The 16,353-nt window shown below is 43.8% G+C and overlaps 1 protein-coding gene across 1 annotated transcript in view; it reads right to left on the bottom strand.

The window, feature by feature from the left end:
* Positions 1–16,353, bottom strand: part of LOC146822785 (uncharacterized) — a 126,542-nt gene that overhangs the window by 8,643 nt on the left and 101,546 nt on the right. The gene's annotated exons all lie outside the window — the stretch shown is intronic.

Below are 16,353 nucleotides of genomic sequence, written 5' to 3' on the forward strand. Positions count from 1 at the left end.
AATGAGGAGCCAGTAGAGTTTCAGAGGTGGGGTGTGATGTGGGTTTGTTAGGCAAGGTTGCATTCTCTATGGTCTGATGTCTCTGTTGAAGGTGTGCAGCAATTTCGACATAGAGGGCATTGCCGTAGTCTAGGTGGCTGGTGATGTGGGCTTCTGTTATGGTGCGTCTCGTGTGTCGGGGTAGTTACTTGAAGAACGTACGCAGCATGCGCCGAGTGAGGAAGCAGGTGGAGGAGACATCGTTGAGCTGTGATTTCATGGTGAGCTTGTTGTCAATGATGATCCTGAAGTTTCTGGCTTGGTTGGAGGGGGTGGGTGCAGGTCCTCTGTCTGTTGGCCACCAGGAGTCATTCCATGTGTTGCTGCTGTTGCCAAAGAACAAAAGTTCTTCCTTGTGTGTGTTCAGCTGCAGGCAGTTCTTCTTTATCCAGTCGGCGATGTTTGCCATGCATCTGTGGAAGCTGGTTCTGTTGGTGGTGGGGTCGTCAGTGAGTGAGAGGATGAGTTGGGTGTCGTCTGCATGGGAAATTATGTTGAACCATGGGATCTGGCGATGTTGCTCAGCGGAGTCATATATGCATTCAAGAATATGGGGCTAAGTGATGAGCCCAGGGGAACACCGCATGTGATCTCCTTGGTTCCCGAGGTGAAAGGTGGGAGGTGGATCCTCTGGGTTCTTTCGTGAGGAAGGAGGTGATTTATATGAGTGCGTCCCCTTGGATGCCTATGTGGTAAAGTCTTTTGATCATTGTGCGGTGTAATATGGTGTTGATGGCTATCAAGAGGTGGACGAGGGTTAAAGCTGCTGTTTCTCCTCAGTCGAGGAGGGTTTGGATGTCGTTGGTGGCTGCTGTCAGGGCGGTTTTTGTGTCAAACTGTTTTTACAGAGGGAGTGTACCACCTTAGTCATACCTCTGGGTTGGGATAGGGAGATCCACACACCAAGAGAAGTGTTCTGCCATCTGGGGAGTGGGCTGAATAGTGCACTCTGGGCTATATTGAGGCCATACTTCTCAGGAAATCATCATCAGATGGCATGGATTTGCTAGTCCATTGGTTAGTTAGTTGCTACCTCCGCCTTGGATCCTAGTCAGCATAAAAGTGGCAGCCCAGGCACCCAGACCTCAGATCATGTCTGGACTGTAGAGACAACTGAATATGACTGTCCTGTTTTACCTTGGACCCAGCAAAGAGAGGCTGCACCATAGGCTAGACTGCACCTGCTGCATTTTGGGTTAGCAACAAAAGGACTGTGCCCGTGATGTCCCACTCATAGAATAGTCATGCCGATCTCCAGACAGAGAGGGTGACTCTAAGAGTCAGTTGGGTGACTCTCTATTACAGGCACAGGGCTATAAAAGCTGAGAAACTGCATCATTGAGGGCACAGCGCCAAGAAACCTGATTGCAGCTGGATGCCGAGGTGCAGCATGGGACACCGAGTCTCAACCCCCAAAAAGTTCCACCCATAGTGTGCTGGACCTGGGAGAGTCATTGGAGTGCAATTTGGTCGCCCTGCTCCTCTGTCACCTGTCAAGCCAGTGATACTTACAAGTACCTGTGCCTGTGGTGTCCAACTTATGGAAAAGTCATACCCATCCCCACACAGAGAAGGTGACTCTGAGAGTCACTTGGCTGGCTCTCTGTTATAAAAGCTGAGAAGCTGGGAAGCCTGCACTCTTGAGAGCCCAGTGCTAAGGAACCTGACTGCCGCTGGACGCTGAGGTGCACCCAAGGAGACAGAGTCCTGACCCTCAAAAGTTGCACCAGAGTCGTTGTAGTTCAGTTTGGTCACTCAGTCCGAAGTTACTGCAAGTTGAAGGGAACTGGTTGTTTTTCTGTAACCAGAGACTAGTAGACTAGTGGAAACTGGTGTTGTGCTGGACTTCATAACAACAAAGAAGTGAATAACGAAAACACAAACAGGTCGGTGCTTAAACCCTGAGGACCCAGGTGGGGGGTATCTGAATGGTCAGTAGCAAGAGCCCTCACACGCCCAAATGGGTGTCATGCTTTATCATAGGGCGTTGCTCCATGTTGGGCCAGCGCTGCAGTGCCCAAAAGGCACCCACAAGGGGGTTCTTTGCCAGAGGTCTTTTGTTTTCTGCCATATGTGAGGCTTGGGTGTATGAGGGTGGGCTCTCAAGTGTAGATTGGTGTGAGTGAGTTAAAATAGCCTAAAGAGTACCCTAATAGTATTTTCATTCAGAGGGTCCCCTTGTCTAGGTTAAAATCAGAAGTGATGTCTGTAACCAGAAGTAATGGTCTGTATCAGCTCATAGGAAAGTGCATGAGTTGGTCGGCAGGTTTCTTGACATGGTAGTCAAAATGATCAAGGACAATTCATCAGGACCTAAATTCCCAATCTAGACAGTGATTGGGAATATTATCTTGTTCAGTGTTAATTTATCCAATCACTACCATATAAATGTAGTAGCAAGATTTATACCTTTAGTGGTGGTAAAACAACAACCTGTAGTGGAAATATAGAAACAGTTTAGGCAACTAAAATATAGTTGAATTATAGGCATAAGTAGCGTAGAGAATACAAATGCTGCCAATAAAACAGATGTACTTGTAAGTCAGCCCTTAATAGTAAAGGTGCCAAGAGCACAAGAGTGAAGACCACTTATAATCAAACAAACAAAGTGACACACGTGAGGGTAGCACATAATACAAACAAGCACTACGTCTGTAAGGTTACACTCATTCAATTAGGGAAGTCATAAGGCTCCTCTAGTGAACGTAGAGATCAAGCTAAATTTTAGCTGGCTGGAGACACAACAGTAAATGGTTTCTTAAATAGAGAAATTGTCTTTTAGAAAAACATCTCAGAAGCGGCTCAGGAGCAAATATGCTGAGTACCACAGGCAAGGAGAGTCAATAGTAGTTACTATCCTGCTACAAAGTGAGGATGCAAACCTAACCCATCTCTGCCACCTCGGAGGTGAGGGATGGGAGAACAGGGCAGGAATAAGTACGTGTTCATCTTAGTAACCGGTGCGCGAAATTGCGCCTGCCTGTAGCCACACCTGGAGCGTAACGATGGTGCAATGAAAAGGAGACCCAATACGGGTGCTTTATTGGAAGGGGGTGAGTCATATAAAGACCCCTTCCTTATTACAAAGGTCATTCCAGCAAAAGGGGTAAGGTGTGGCAATGGCAGATGTGGGGGTAACTGCCTAAAGAGTAGCCTCACTAAATATATATTGCGTCAAAAGTATGCCAGAGAGCGTTACTTCGTAACAACATGGGCACCATGTTAGGTGCGACGCTGGGGAGGGACAGTGTTGTCTCAACCCGTAGAAGGAATATCAGTGGGGTGGCAAAAGCAGCCAAGGAATGTCATCATTCAAACCACAGGTATCAGACTGTAACTTATGTACCCACCATTGTTCTTGCCTAAACAAAAAAGCAGTGATGTCAGTGAGATGAGGCGGGATAAATGGTTTTTCTAAAACTGTCCACTTTAAGTCATTACGACTATGTTTGATTGTGAGAAAGTGGTTAACCAGTTTGATACCTGTGGTTTGAATGATGACATTCCTTGGCTGCTTTTGTAGACATCTGTCCAAACCTATATGTCAGGTACTTCTTTGATACACCGTTTTGACCACAGGGATTATAGTGGATATCTTGATGACCCTGGTTCACCATGAAACATCTTCTCTACATTTGATGATACACATACTGATCACTGTTAGACTTGGGTTTGTTCATTTCTAATTATTTTGAATTTGCTCATATAGTACAAAAAATTGTTTTGGGTATATCTGCGATTGGTATTCCCTTTTTCCCCCCTTTTTTTGTACTGATCTAACTGATTCATAAGCAGGCTTTACACACTTTCATATATTTATACGTGGATTAATTGCATTGATATGGATGTGTGGCCGTTTTTGCTGCACAACAAAGATCGAACAACACTTACAGAGTTGTCTGTTCTTTGCACATGCGCTTTGACGCACCCATGTTATTCATCGCAATGCGCATGCTTAAATAAATAGTTTTTCGCTACAGACATGCGCTGTAACCATGACCGTTCTATGCCGTTATTGGTCCAAGAGAGGTCTACGTTGTACCTGCGGATTGTATTGACATTGTGGTGTTTTCTTTTGTACAAATTAGACTGAACAACATCAATGGTGATCCCCTTTCTTCCCCCCCCTTTTTTGCACACACGCGTTGACATATATCGTAAGGCGCATGCTCCAACAAACAGTGTTTTTTGCCACCGACATGCGCTCTAACCACGACCGTTCTGTGCTGTGATTGGTTACACTCTTGACAAGGAGGGGTTTATAGAGGAAATGGCTCCACTGTCCCGGCACCTCCGGCTTCAGACTCAATACGGCGCCGGCGTACCGACGGATAGGTAAGCCCTGCGAAGACCTCCTACTAACAATCGTGTTAAGCTTACTATTTTCAATTAGAGTTTCCTTGCCTGACTCATTTTAAATTAGTTTGTCTTCTGTTGAATCGATAGTAGATTTAGGCAGAGAGATTATATTTTTAAATTTGAGTTGGCAATATGCTAGTGTCAGCTTTCATTACTATCAAAGGAGAGAGCATGCTCAACCATGTGATTACTGCACGGCCTCTAACATCTATTTTTACCTAATTCTGTTTTTTTATTGTAAATACAGCGTGTAGCTTATCATTGAAGCGACTACACGAACATGGGTCCTGTTAATCATTCCATGGTTCACAATATTATTTTTTATTTTTAACATAGTGTCCAGCTCATTTTTTAAAGCACTTTATGAGCTGCTCACTTTATATTCTCCTTTTTGACATAATATCAGTCTCCCTCAATTAATTTTGGCTCCCTTTTTCACATGCTCATTCAAAGGGTTTAGAAATGTATATAATAATCCCCCTTTGTATGTAGACATCCTTATTAACAATGAATTACTACCGTCTTTTCTAGAGCGGTGCTCCCTTCCTGAGCGGTTGCCAGGTTGAGGTGAGGTGATTTACCCAGTGCTCACGGGTAAGTCTATTTCATTTTCAAGATTTTTTCTTGTGGAACACCACTAGTTGTTGGTTATTCTTACATTTATGTATCTTACTTTTTAGGTAATTGTCACCAACTTTTGGACACACTGAAAGAGTGTGTGTCCTTGTATGCTTTTTTGTGTTTATGACACATTTCTTTTGCACGCAGTAGCACTACAGGTCCTGATGAAAGCCGAGCCTTCTTATAGGCTAGATGGCTGAAACATGTTGACCAATTGTTTCATCACCGCGGTCTAAAAATCTGTCGACTGTTGGTGCACGATTTTTTAATCCTGGCCAAGAACATACTATATTAAAGTTTCTTCACGTTCCTGAGCTAGTTTTATATATTTCACCTTCCTTCACATTTCCTAAAATTTCTTTTTTGCGCTGCGCCCTCACTCATACTTCTAGCTCTACATTTGTGGATTTAGTATATCCAACATCATATCACAAAACATCCCTGAGCTCCTCCCTCTCAGAGAGGGGGTTGTAGCCCCCAGAGGAACTAGGTTTTTCCTCTGGGAGGAGAATCCCAAATGATGAAGACATATCTATTGGGCGTAGACATTGTTTGTGTTTCACTTTTCTGGTTTCATTTAATTTTTGAAGTAGTGGTTTCCACACTTTCTTAGCTTTTGATAGACCTCGGGGTTTCGTACTGTTATTTGTCTTGATTTTGGGGAATAAACCGTGTGTGGTCTTTAACCTTTCCCTCAGACCCTCCGGCTTCGAACCGTATTTTGTTATAGTAGTGTGGGTGTATAACAGGTTCTGCACTCAAGAGACACCCAGCATGATAATACCTTGATTGTCTAGCCCAGTGCTCAGATTTGTAAAAGATAAGTACTATAATGGGCAATAAAACACAATACCACACACTATAAAAGTGCAGGTACCCAGAGTCTCTGGCACAGGGCCACTTTCCTTTAGGTTGGGATACCGTCTGCTTCTCTCTCCACCTCCCTTTACTTTCTCTTAGCTCTAATGTACCCTGGTGTGAGTATCAATTACAAGTGCAATGCTCCTCTCCCCTCTCTTAGGCATTACCGTGTTCTCAGTATATGTTATGTCACCAATTGTGAGTCTGCAGTTGGATTTAACAAGGGCTCTGTGTGATTCAAATCATGTCTTCCTCTCAAAGCAGGAAGACGGGCCTGTTGCAGGAGCACCAGCCCTCTGTTCCTGTCCTGGTAGCATATATAGGGATGTGTGGTGGAATTCGGTGGAGACCTCGGAAGTGGAGCTGTCTTCAGAAAGGCATCCCTCTTCTATACACACAATGATTCATTTGGAGGCTGGGTCCCGAGGGTCTCGGCAGGGCCTCTTCCACATGGACTGAATGGTGATATGACATCTCAGCAGGGCAGATATCTAAAGTTGAGTCAGCAATTCAGCGGCTTTTGGTCTCAGATCTACGTAGGGACAATTTGAGCCACTTCTAGGCACTTCACAGTTCAGTAGTGGTGATTTAGTCCAACCAGCGACCCAGTCAGCCATACAGTCATTCAGGCACATTGTGGTCAAATACCGCAAGGCAGCAGCTTCACTTGCAATTGTGTAGTTTGCACATGCTGAAGGGCTAGCACCCACAAAGTACATTTGGGGAAACTCGGGCAGTGTCTCATGCTTGGCAAAAGTCTCTTCTTCAATAGCACAGACCACAGGGGCACTTGGGGCAAGTGCCTTGACTGAGATGATAGAGTCTGTTTCAGGCACACTTGGGCAAGGGCCAGTGGCTTGTCAGTAGACCCATCTTCAGAAACACAGACTGCTCAGGAACATCGGAGGCAAGTGCCACGGTTGCAAAGGCAGAGTCCATCTTGGGATCATTTGGACAAGTGCCATGGACTAAGCAGGTGGATTTCAATGGGGTGATCCACTCTGACTCACTTCAGCAGTACTGAGGGTCCTCTACATCAGCAAGGGTGACTAGCTCCTGCCAGAGGTTTGCTAGTCAACGTTCCAGGGAATCTCTGTGAGGAGGAACCCACGGCACAAGGGTCAACTTCTCTTCCCTTCTCTGGTAGTTAGCTCCTCCTGCAAGGTTGACTCACTCATTCCCTTTTCATTCAGGCAGGGTATTTCCAGGTGTGCAGGGGAATGATGCAGCTCTTTCTCCAGAACAGAGTCCAGGTGATGTCTCCTCCCCTCTCAGACACCATTTCAAGTTGTGAAGAAGTTCCTTGGGTACTCTCTGTAGCAGCCTTCCCTAGTCAGAAAGACTTGGAATTGGAACAAGACATGGGCCCGCAGCTTCAACTCTTATACAGGCTTAGCAGATAAAAAATGTGTATTCTCTGTCTGCACATTCAGAAATGATTTGAGGCAGTTTTCCTTTCATGCGTCTAGAGTAACGCTCCTCACAGCAGGGTCATCTGCGGGTTTGAGCATGCACTACAGGGGCACATAGAGGGTGAGTGATTGCATCTGACTATCAACAGCCACAGTGACAGTGATCAGGAAGAGAGACAAAAGTCTGGCTTCTTCTAAAGGACCATTCACACTCCATCCAACAGGGATTGCATCCCCACAATCTACCATATCAGCAGACCCCAGCAACCTTTAACAACCAGTGCATCCCACACCAGCATACAGTACCCTCAATTGATGAGGCTCATGGCAGCCTTGTCCAAAGCTGGTTATTCTCTGCCCAGGATATGAGAACTGTTTTAATCAGATTGTCATGGTATAGTAAGACAAAGAAAAGACTGCATTCAAGTATCTGCTCGCCTTCTACGAGGTCACATGAAAATCCCAAGGCTGGTATGGTACCAGGACAATGTAACGAAAATATAACCTGACAGCAATATTGTGCCCTAAATGTTGTTTACAAAAATATACCACCATTTATGTTAATAGCAGAAAAACTGCACTCAATCAGATGATATTTTAGGAAACAATGTTTCTGATAGATTATATTTTTGCTGCCAATATTCTCACATTCAACCCCAATGCCTCTTGGAAATCACCATTTAAAAGGCATGTGAATACTGTGGAAGACAGTAATGTTCTTCAATTCACAGTGTACCTTGATGATGTTGATCTCTTTGGAGGGCCCTGGAGAAATGCAAAAAACAGTTACTGATCATCATTAACCACCTCTAGAAGAGGGGCCACGTGATTTCTTTCAAGGAGGTTGAATTCCTGCATCCATTGTCAAGAAGATATCTCATGTTGACTCAGAGCAACAGTGATTCCCCTCAGCACCTGTTTTATGCCCAACACTTTGACTTGTAAAGCTTCGTGGGAATCTGCAGCCATTGCCATCAGATAGTGTTAAACCTTTGCACAATGAATTAGCCCTAAATCTAACTGACAAATGTATAGCTCCAACAAAGAAAGACACTGACCTCTTTCCTACCCTAGTAGCACATCACTAGGTCTCTCAGCCCATTGAACACAGGTTGTCTCGTAGATTTCAGAACTCTGATTAGGCATTTCACAGCACCACTCCTAGCAGTCTTATGCTATAATCAGTCCTTCCTTTTTTATGTCAACACCAGCGTTTCTGTACTGAGGGCTGTGCTGTACCAGGGGCAGAGAGAAAGATCGTCATGCTCATTGCATGTGCCATTCACAGCCTGTCAGTGTTTGAAAGAAACATCACTAAGAAAAGATGTAACTACTGACACAGTCCCAAGTTCACTTTGAGGACAGACAACTCCCCCACTAAAGTAACAAGAACCATAGTGTTGGGTGCTGTGGGCTCCCGTGGCTAGTTAGCAGCGTCAAACTTGTACCATTTCAGGTTTCAGTATTCACCTAGCATGCCAAACACTGATGATGATGTTCTGACCAGAAATCCAAATCTTAAAGGACCAGAGCCATCTTGGGTTGTACCAACAGCCATATGAGTAAAACCACTACAGCTGAACCCTATAGGTCCCTGCAGTAGCCAAGCACCTGTGAGGACTAAAAGTCTTAGATACCAGTTCTGATGCGCTTCTATCTGCATACTGTAATGTCTTTCACTTGGACCCCTCTACCCCACTTGCAACCACTGCAGACTAGTCGAGGTATGCCAATTTCTTAGTGGTTCTGACTGAAAACAAAATTATAGGAAACCAATGATATTACACTCAAACTGAGCTGCATCATTTCCTCAGCTTGTGAATAGATTCAGGGCCCGATTCACAGAAGTAATCTGAGACGAGAGTCTAACTTTACGACTTTCGGTATTCACAAAGGACATTTAAAAGTAGTAAAGTTAGACTTTTGGACTAAGTTTAGAGCAAAAGTCTAACTTAGACCAAAAGTCTAACTTTACTACTACTAAAGTTAGACTTCTGGTATTAGTTTAGACCAAAAGTCTAACATTGACCAAAAGTCTAACTTTACTACTACTAAAGTTAGACTTTCGGTATTAGTTTAGACCAAAAGTCTAACTTAGATCAAAAGTCTAACTTTACTACTACTAAAGTTAGACTTCTGTTGCATCCCTGCATCCCTGCATTTTCAGAATGGCAAAGCGTGGGGTTAGCAATTTTTGCTTAACTTCACCATTCTGTTTTAAATATGCCCCAGAGTATCGGCATACTAGGTGTGCATTCTTTCCCATGCTTGTCGCACATCCACTGAAAAACCCATTTTTCGCTGTGCTCTTTCCTCACATTTTTTCAGGGAAAAACAAATATATCCATGCTTGAGATGTAGGAAACTCGCATGTAAAGCAATACAATTTCCTTATGGTGGCTGAACAAGGCAAACCCCATGCCTTCTATAGAACAGTTCTCATTGTGGCATGGCTAACATCAGCTTGCATGACAGCAAGGTGTGACCCAGCAGTAGAGTTGTTTAATCGGTGGATAAAACTGCTAAGGGGATGATTACGATGTCCGTCAGAAACTCTTCTGAACGGATTGGTTTCGGAATCGTTTCCGACCGAATCAGGTTCTGTGAGTCCGATCGACTGATAACGATGCTTCCGAACATTGTTGGGTCGGACACACATTTACTTCAATGGGAGCCAGTGTTTCGAATGAGAACACAGGCTCCCATTGAAAAAAGAGGTGGTTGGGGAAAACCTTGCACCCTGTGGCTGGCATCTCCTGGTGCCTGCCACACTGTGCATGGTTGGAAAGAGGGGTCCCTTGGGTACCCCATGGGCCCCAACCAGAGGCCTATGGGTGATGGGGGCCTGCTAAGGGCCCCCAAAGTCAGATTCCAACAGCTGTTTCATGTCGGGCAGACCAATTTGGAACGGCTGTCAGAATCGGCCATCGTAATTGCTCAGTCAGAAACTGTGTTCAAAGAGCTGTACTATTTGGCTCCGAACGACTCGGGCTGTTGGAATGCCAATCGGAACCTAATCGGACAGCCAAAAAGGTTTCCTTGCATCATAATCGGTCAGTCAGAAATGTGTCTGATTCGGTAGGAAACATAGATTCCGAATCGGATTCTGAGAATCTGAATACCGTCTGGAGCCTTTCCGACCTACATCGTAATCAGCCCCTAAGTGTTAAAAATGTGCCACAACTGTATTTTTGCTGCTTTCAATTGTTTCTTCCTTGAGTACTTTTCTTTATTTTGTTTGTTTGTTTGTTTGTTTCTTGCTACCTCTTTGTTTTGAGATATTGTTGTCGTTGTAAGCCATCATTATATAGCCCATGGGTCTCATGCGATCTGCCAGATCCTTTTTCAAGGCCTTACAGTTCAACAGCCGCACTTACACTCCTTGTCAATACTTGCAACGGTGATCGAGTGAAAGCAATTGCTTTCATTTCAGAGCACAGTCAGAGTACGATTTTTGTCATGTAATTGTAAACAAAGTAGCCTCACATTATTGTGGCACAGCAGAAACACTCAGAGACATAAGATCCTAATTCGATACCAAATCGTAAAATAGTAAACATTGAAGATGATTTCCAAACATTTACTTTTTGCAAATAGTGGTTTGTTACGATTGAATATCTTAAACTTTTATGAGCGGCCGTCGACCAATGGCAAATGGCTGCACTACCTCCCAAATGCAGGTGACATTGGCCGACACTGGGGAGGTACTAAAAGGCCCCTCTGGTGCTCTGCCTGACACTAGGGATTTTGCCTTTGGGGTAAAACAAAGTGCTGTGGCTGTTGTACTCTGGCATTGGCCACGTCCCCTCCACGAAAGGGACAAACCAGTCTCTTTACCCCAGGGGCAGAGAGGAGTTGTGCTTCTAATTTGCCCCTGGGGCGGCAGAAAGCCCACTGTATGGCAGGCATATATATAGTTTTAATACAATAATGTGGTGAGCCTGGTCTATTCTAACATCAGGGTCCACCCTCATCCCTAATGGCTCAACAGTTTCTCGGCTCCCCTGTAAACTAAAGCATCCCATCCCAATGGCAAGTGAGAGGAAAGTTTAATCTTTTGGGTGTTGATTTTACATATGGGCCAGGAGAGTGTGGCTGACTCCCAAAATGGTGAATTGCTTCACTTTTTGGGCTTGAGTAGGCTGCCACCTGGAAAATCCTACCAGATCCAGACAGGTCTGAAAACTAGACATCCAGGGAAGTCCACTGTGGTGTGCTTTTCATGGATCCGACACCATTTTCTTACCTACTATGCCCTGCACATCACAAACTTTGACTAAAAAAAAAAGCAAAGTTTGACGTTTGCAAGGGCTTCTGGATAAAATTGCGAAGAGAAAGTCATGCAAGTCACACACCCCTGGATTCCCCTGTTTGTTTCATTTAAAAAATGTGCAGGGTTGCTAGGTTTTCCTAGATGCCGGCTGAACTCGGGCCTAAAATCCACAGCCACTCACCTTGCCAAAATAGGTACAGTTTTGAGTGGAAAAATGAAATGCATCCATGCTGGCTAAGTTTTGGGTTGATTCTTGTCACGGGCAGTAGGCTTACCACACAAGTGAGCTACCATTTTTATCGGGAGACTGGGGGAAGGCTGGGTGGAAGGGAGTTTGTGGCTTTCCCTAAATTCCACACCTTTCCATTAGAGAAATGTAAGGAAAATGTGTTTATTTAGTCAAGGTTGGAGGTTTGCAAGGGATTCTGGGAAGAAAAACATAGTGAAAGCCACGGAAGTCACTCCACCTTGGATTTCCCCAGGTGTCTTGTTTTCAAAAATGTGCAAGTGTGCTAAGTTTATCTAGGTGCTGGCTGAGCTACAGCACAAATTCTACATCTATCCACTTTGGGAAAAAAGGTTCAGTTTTGAATGGAAAAATGTAATGTATCCATGTTGTGTTTTGGGCTGTTTCCTTGCACAGGAACTAGGCCTAACCACACAAGTGAGGTATCATTTTTATTGGGATACTTGGGGAGAGTGGTAGGTGGAAGGACGTTTGTGATCCCCACAGATTCCAGAACTTTTTTTCACGGCAATGTGAGGAAAATCTGTCTTTTAGTCAAAGTTTGAGGTTTGCAAGGTATTCTGTGTTACAAAAACCCTGGTGAGAGACACACAAGTAACCCCACCCCAGATTTCTCAAGATGTCTAATTGTAAAACATGTGCAAGTTTGCTAGGCTTCCCTATGTGCCAGCTGAGCTAGGGCCCAACATCCATAGCTACCCACTGTCCAAAAAATTGGTCATTTTGAGTGGAAAAATGTGATTTATTCAGGTGAGGTAACATTTCATCACAGAAATGTGAGGAAAATGTGTTTTTTAGTCAAAGTGTGAGGTTCACAAGAGATTCTGAGTAAAGAAAACCCTGGTGAGAGCCACATATGTCACCCCATGTTGGATTTCCCCATGTGTCCAGCTTTAAAAAATGTGCAAGTTTGCCAGGTTTTATAAGTAATGGCTGAACTGGGGCCCAAAATCCACAGCTACCCACTTTGCAAAAAAATGGCTCCATTTTGAGTGGAAAAATATGATGTATTGAGGTTGCGTTGTGGGCCGTTTCCTGTTGTGGACATTAGGCAATCCCACACAAGTGAGGTACCGTTAATATCGGAAGACATGTGGAAGCATAAAATAGTAGAACATTTGTTGATACCAATTAGATTTTTCTGCATTTATAACTTACAAATGTATGCCAGTGTGTAAGAAAGAAGGCATTTTTTAAAAAAACACCCTATAAATCATATGCTAGTATGGGTACTCGCAAATTCAAAGATGTACAAATAAACACTGCTCCAAAACTCTATATTTGGTAACAATTTGAGAAATACATAGATTTCCTTGTTACCTATTTTTCACTCTACATATTTCACCATTTGAAATGGTTTATACTTGGTACACAATGAAAAATGATTGTATGGCGCAGCTCGGTTGTTTGCGCTGGGTACCTTGAGTTCTTGGAGAACCTACAAACCCTATATATCTCCACAACTAGAAGGGTCTAGTGGACATAATGGTATATTGCTGTTGTAAATCAGCCATCTTGACTAAAGGCAACAGATGAAAACGTTGTCACAAATGGCAGTTTTTTTCTACTCATTTTCAATATTTCTTTATTTTAACAGTTAGGTTTTATGGGACAACGTTGAGTGGTCTACACATATGACCACTTGCCGAATTTAGAATCTTTCATATTTTTCAGAAATCTACAGCTTTCCTGGATCGCCCATGGATACACACTGGTTTTCACCATAAACTGGAAGTGGGTTGAGAGAAAAGAAAATAGGAAAAACGGGCTACCTCCTTCAAAAATGCTAAAACGGTGTAATAAAATTAGTTGATGGTTGAGATTATTCGCCACATTAAAGAAATAGCTTTAAGGGAGTTGGATTTAACTTGTTGATTTTTTAGTATCACCCCTCATCAGCCAGGCTAGTTTAAATCCATTTGCATAGTGAGCAAGGGACCCATGTCTAGGCACACCCATCCCACTTAGGGTAAACAATTATGCAGCAACAAATGATGGAGAGAATGCTGAATAAATCAAACATTCACCTCCACTCAAGAGATCGGGGTTGAATCCACCATTTTATTGATCACTACACCACCCCAGTTTGGATCCAGCCATATACAAATTCGTCTTGACCCAGATCTTCATGGCAATAGTTCAGCTGGAACTGCTAAGCCGGGTCCTCACTGGACTGGAAACAAGCATCCTGGAACCGGATTCAAGGAATCACCCTTCATCAGCCTGGCTAGCTTGAATCCAGTGGTACAGAGAGCAAGGGACTTATGTCTGGGCATATCCATCCTACTTAGGGTGAAAAATGCTGCAGCAACAAATGATGGACGCTATGCTGAATAAATCAAACATTCATCCCCAGTCAAGAGCTCTGTGTTAAATCCATCAGTGTTTTGCTGACTGCACCACCCCAGTTTGGGCACACCCATAAGCAAATCAAACTTAACTCTGCTCCTCATAGGAATCAAACATTCACCCCCAGTCAAGAGATCTTGGTCAAATCAATCATTCCTTTGCTCACTATGCCAACCCAGTTTGGACAAAGCCATAAGCAAAGCAGTCTTGCCCATCTCCTCATGGGAATAGTCCAGCCATACCTGCCAAATTGGGCCTTCGCTGGAATAGAAACAAGCATCCTGGGACCAGCTTCCAGTTATCACCTCATATCTGACAGGCTAGCTTGAATCCTGTGGCATAGCGAGCAAGGGACCCATGTCTGGATATACTCATCCCTCTTAGGGCGAACAATGCTGTGGCAACAAATGTTGGATGGAATGCTGAATAATTCAAACACTCACCCCCTGTCAAGAGAGCTGTGTTAATCCAGCATTCTTTTGCTCACTAGTACTACACTATCCCAATATTGACACAGCCATATACAAATCAGTGTTGACCCTTCTCCTCATGGGAACAGTCCAGCACAAACTACCAAGCTGGGTCCTCCGAGGACCAGAAAGAAGCATGGTCGGGTCGGTCCTTGGGTACCACTCGTCATCAGTCAGGCTAGCGTCAATAAAGTGGCACAGCAATCAAGGGACCCACGTCTGGGCATACCCATCACCCTTAGGGTGCAAAATGCTGCTGCAACAAATAATGGTCAACATTCTGAATAAATCAAACATTCACCCCAGTAAAGAATTCTGGGACACATCCATTGCTCTATTGCTCACTATGCCACCCTAGTTTGGACCTAGCTATATGCAAATCAGTCTTGACCTTTCTCCTCATGGGACCAGTCCAGCCCAAACTGCCAAGTCAGGTCCTCCCTTTACTGGAAACAAGCTTCCTGGAACCAGTTTCAGGGTATCACCCATCATCAGCCAAGCTAGCTTGAACCGAGTGGCATTGCGAGGAAGTGATCCAGGTCTGGGTATACCCATCCCACTTAGGGCGAAAATTGCTGCGGCAACAAATGATTGACAGAATCTTGAATAATTCAAACATTCACCCCCAGTAAAGAGATCTGTGTTAAATCCATCATTCAATTGCTCACTACGACAACCAGTTTGGACCCAGCCTATGCAAATCAGTCTTCACCCTGCTCCTCATGGGAACAGTCCAGCACAAACAGCCAACTGGGTAAACCCTGGCACACTGGATTTAGGAATAGTATAATTTACTATTCCTACTCCAGTGTGTGCAACAGCAGGGAAGTTGTTGGATTGTAAATCCAAAACCTTCTGCCCTCTACAGCAAGTCATTTTAACAACTTGCAATGTAATTGTTCATGTTGTAACAATGCGGTCGTTGTAACAACTGCATTGTAAAGGAATGCGTTGTAGCGCATTTGTTGTAATCCCATGTCTCCCGCAACTGCCACACTGCTTTGATAGCTCCCAGAAGCTAGCAGACGTAAACTACACTATACTGAATATGTGTAGATTTTGCCACACTGCACAGAGTACGTGTACTTAATACAGGGCCTAATTCATTAATATAACTAAAAATAACCTCTTTGGTTAACCTGTATCTTGAATGAACTCCCTCATTGGTTTGGTCAAACAAGGTCATTCTCTGCCTGAATATCCTTTCTGCCCTTCATTTCCTTCTTTGTTGAGGACCCAGTGCAGCCATTGTGAAAGTGCAGCCATTGTGAAAGATTGTAAGGCTTTTTTCAGCCACATTTTATACTTCACATGTGGTTACCACCTGTTTCAAATTCATGGTCTTTTTCAAGTGCGAAACACAGTGTTTTTAGAAATTTCCAAATTGCAAATGTTTTGTGAATCAAAATAGTGACTTGCTGTTTGGAAATTTCCTATAGCGATTTGATCATTTATATCACAGAAACAAGAAACTGATATTTCATTGGTGTGGTGTGCAAGTTTAGGAAACACTAATTTAGAAAGTCTTTCTACATCGCAAACAACATATTTATTAGTCGCTAACAGTTTGCGGCTAGTTAACGACTCAAAAACCATTTATATATCAGACCCTAGATGAGCACATTTCTAAAACTGCTTTTACTATGACTGTTTTCCCATCTTACATTTTATGCATGATGCCCTCAACAGAATGCCCCGCACGACACCTGATCTGCAGATGTT

The sequence above is a fragment of the Triturus cristatus genome, chromosome 5_2, assembly GCF_964204655.1.
Source record: "Triturus cristatus chromosome 5_2, aTriCri1.1, whole genome shotgun sequence".
NCBI classification, from domain to species: Eukaryota; Metazoa; Chordata; class Amphibia; order Caudata; family Salamandridae; genus Triturus; species Triturus cristatus.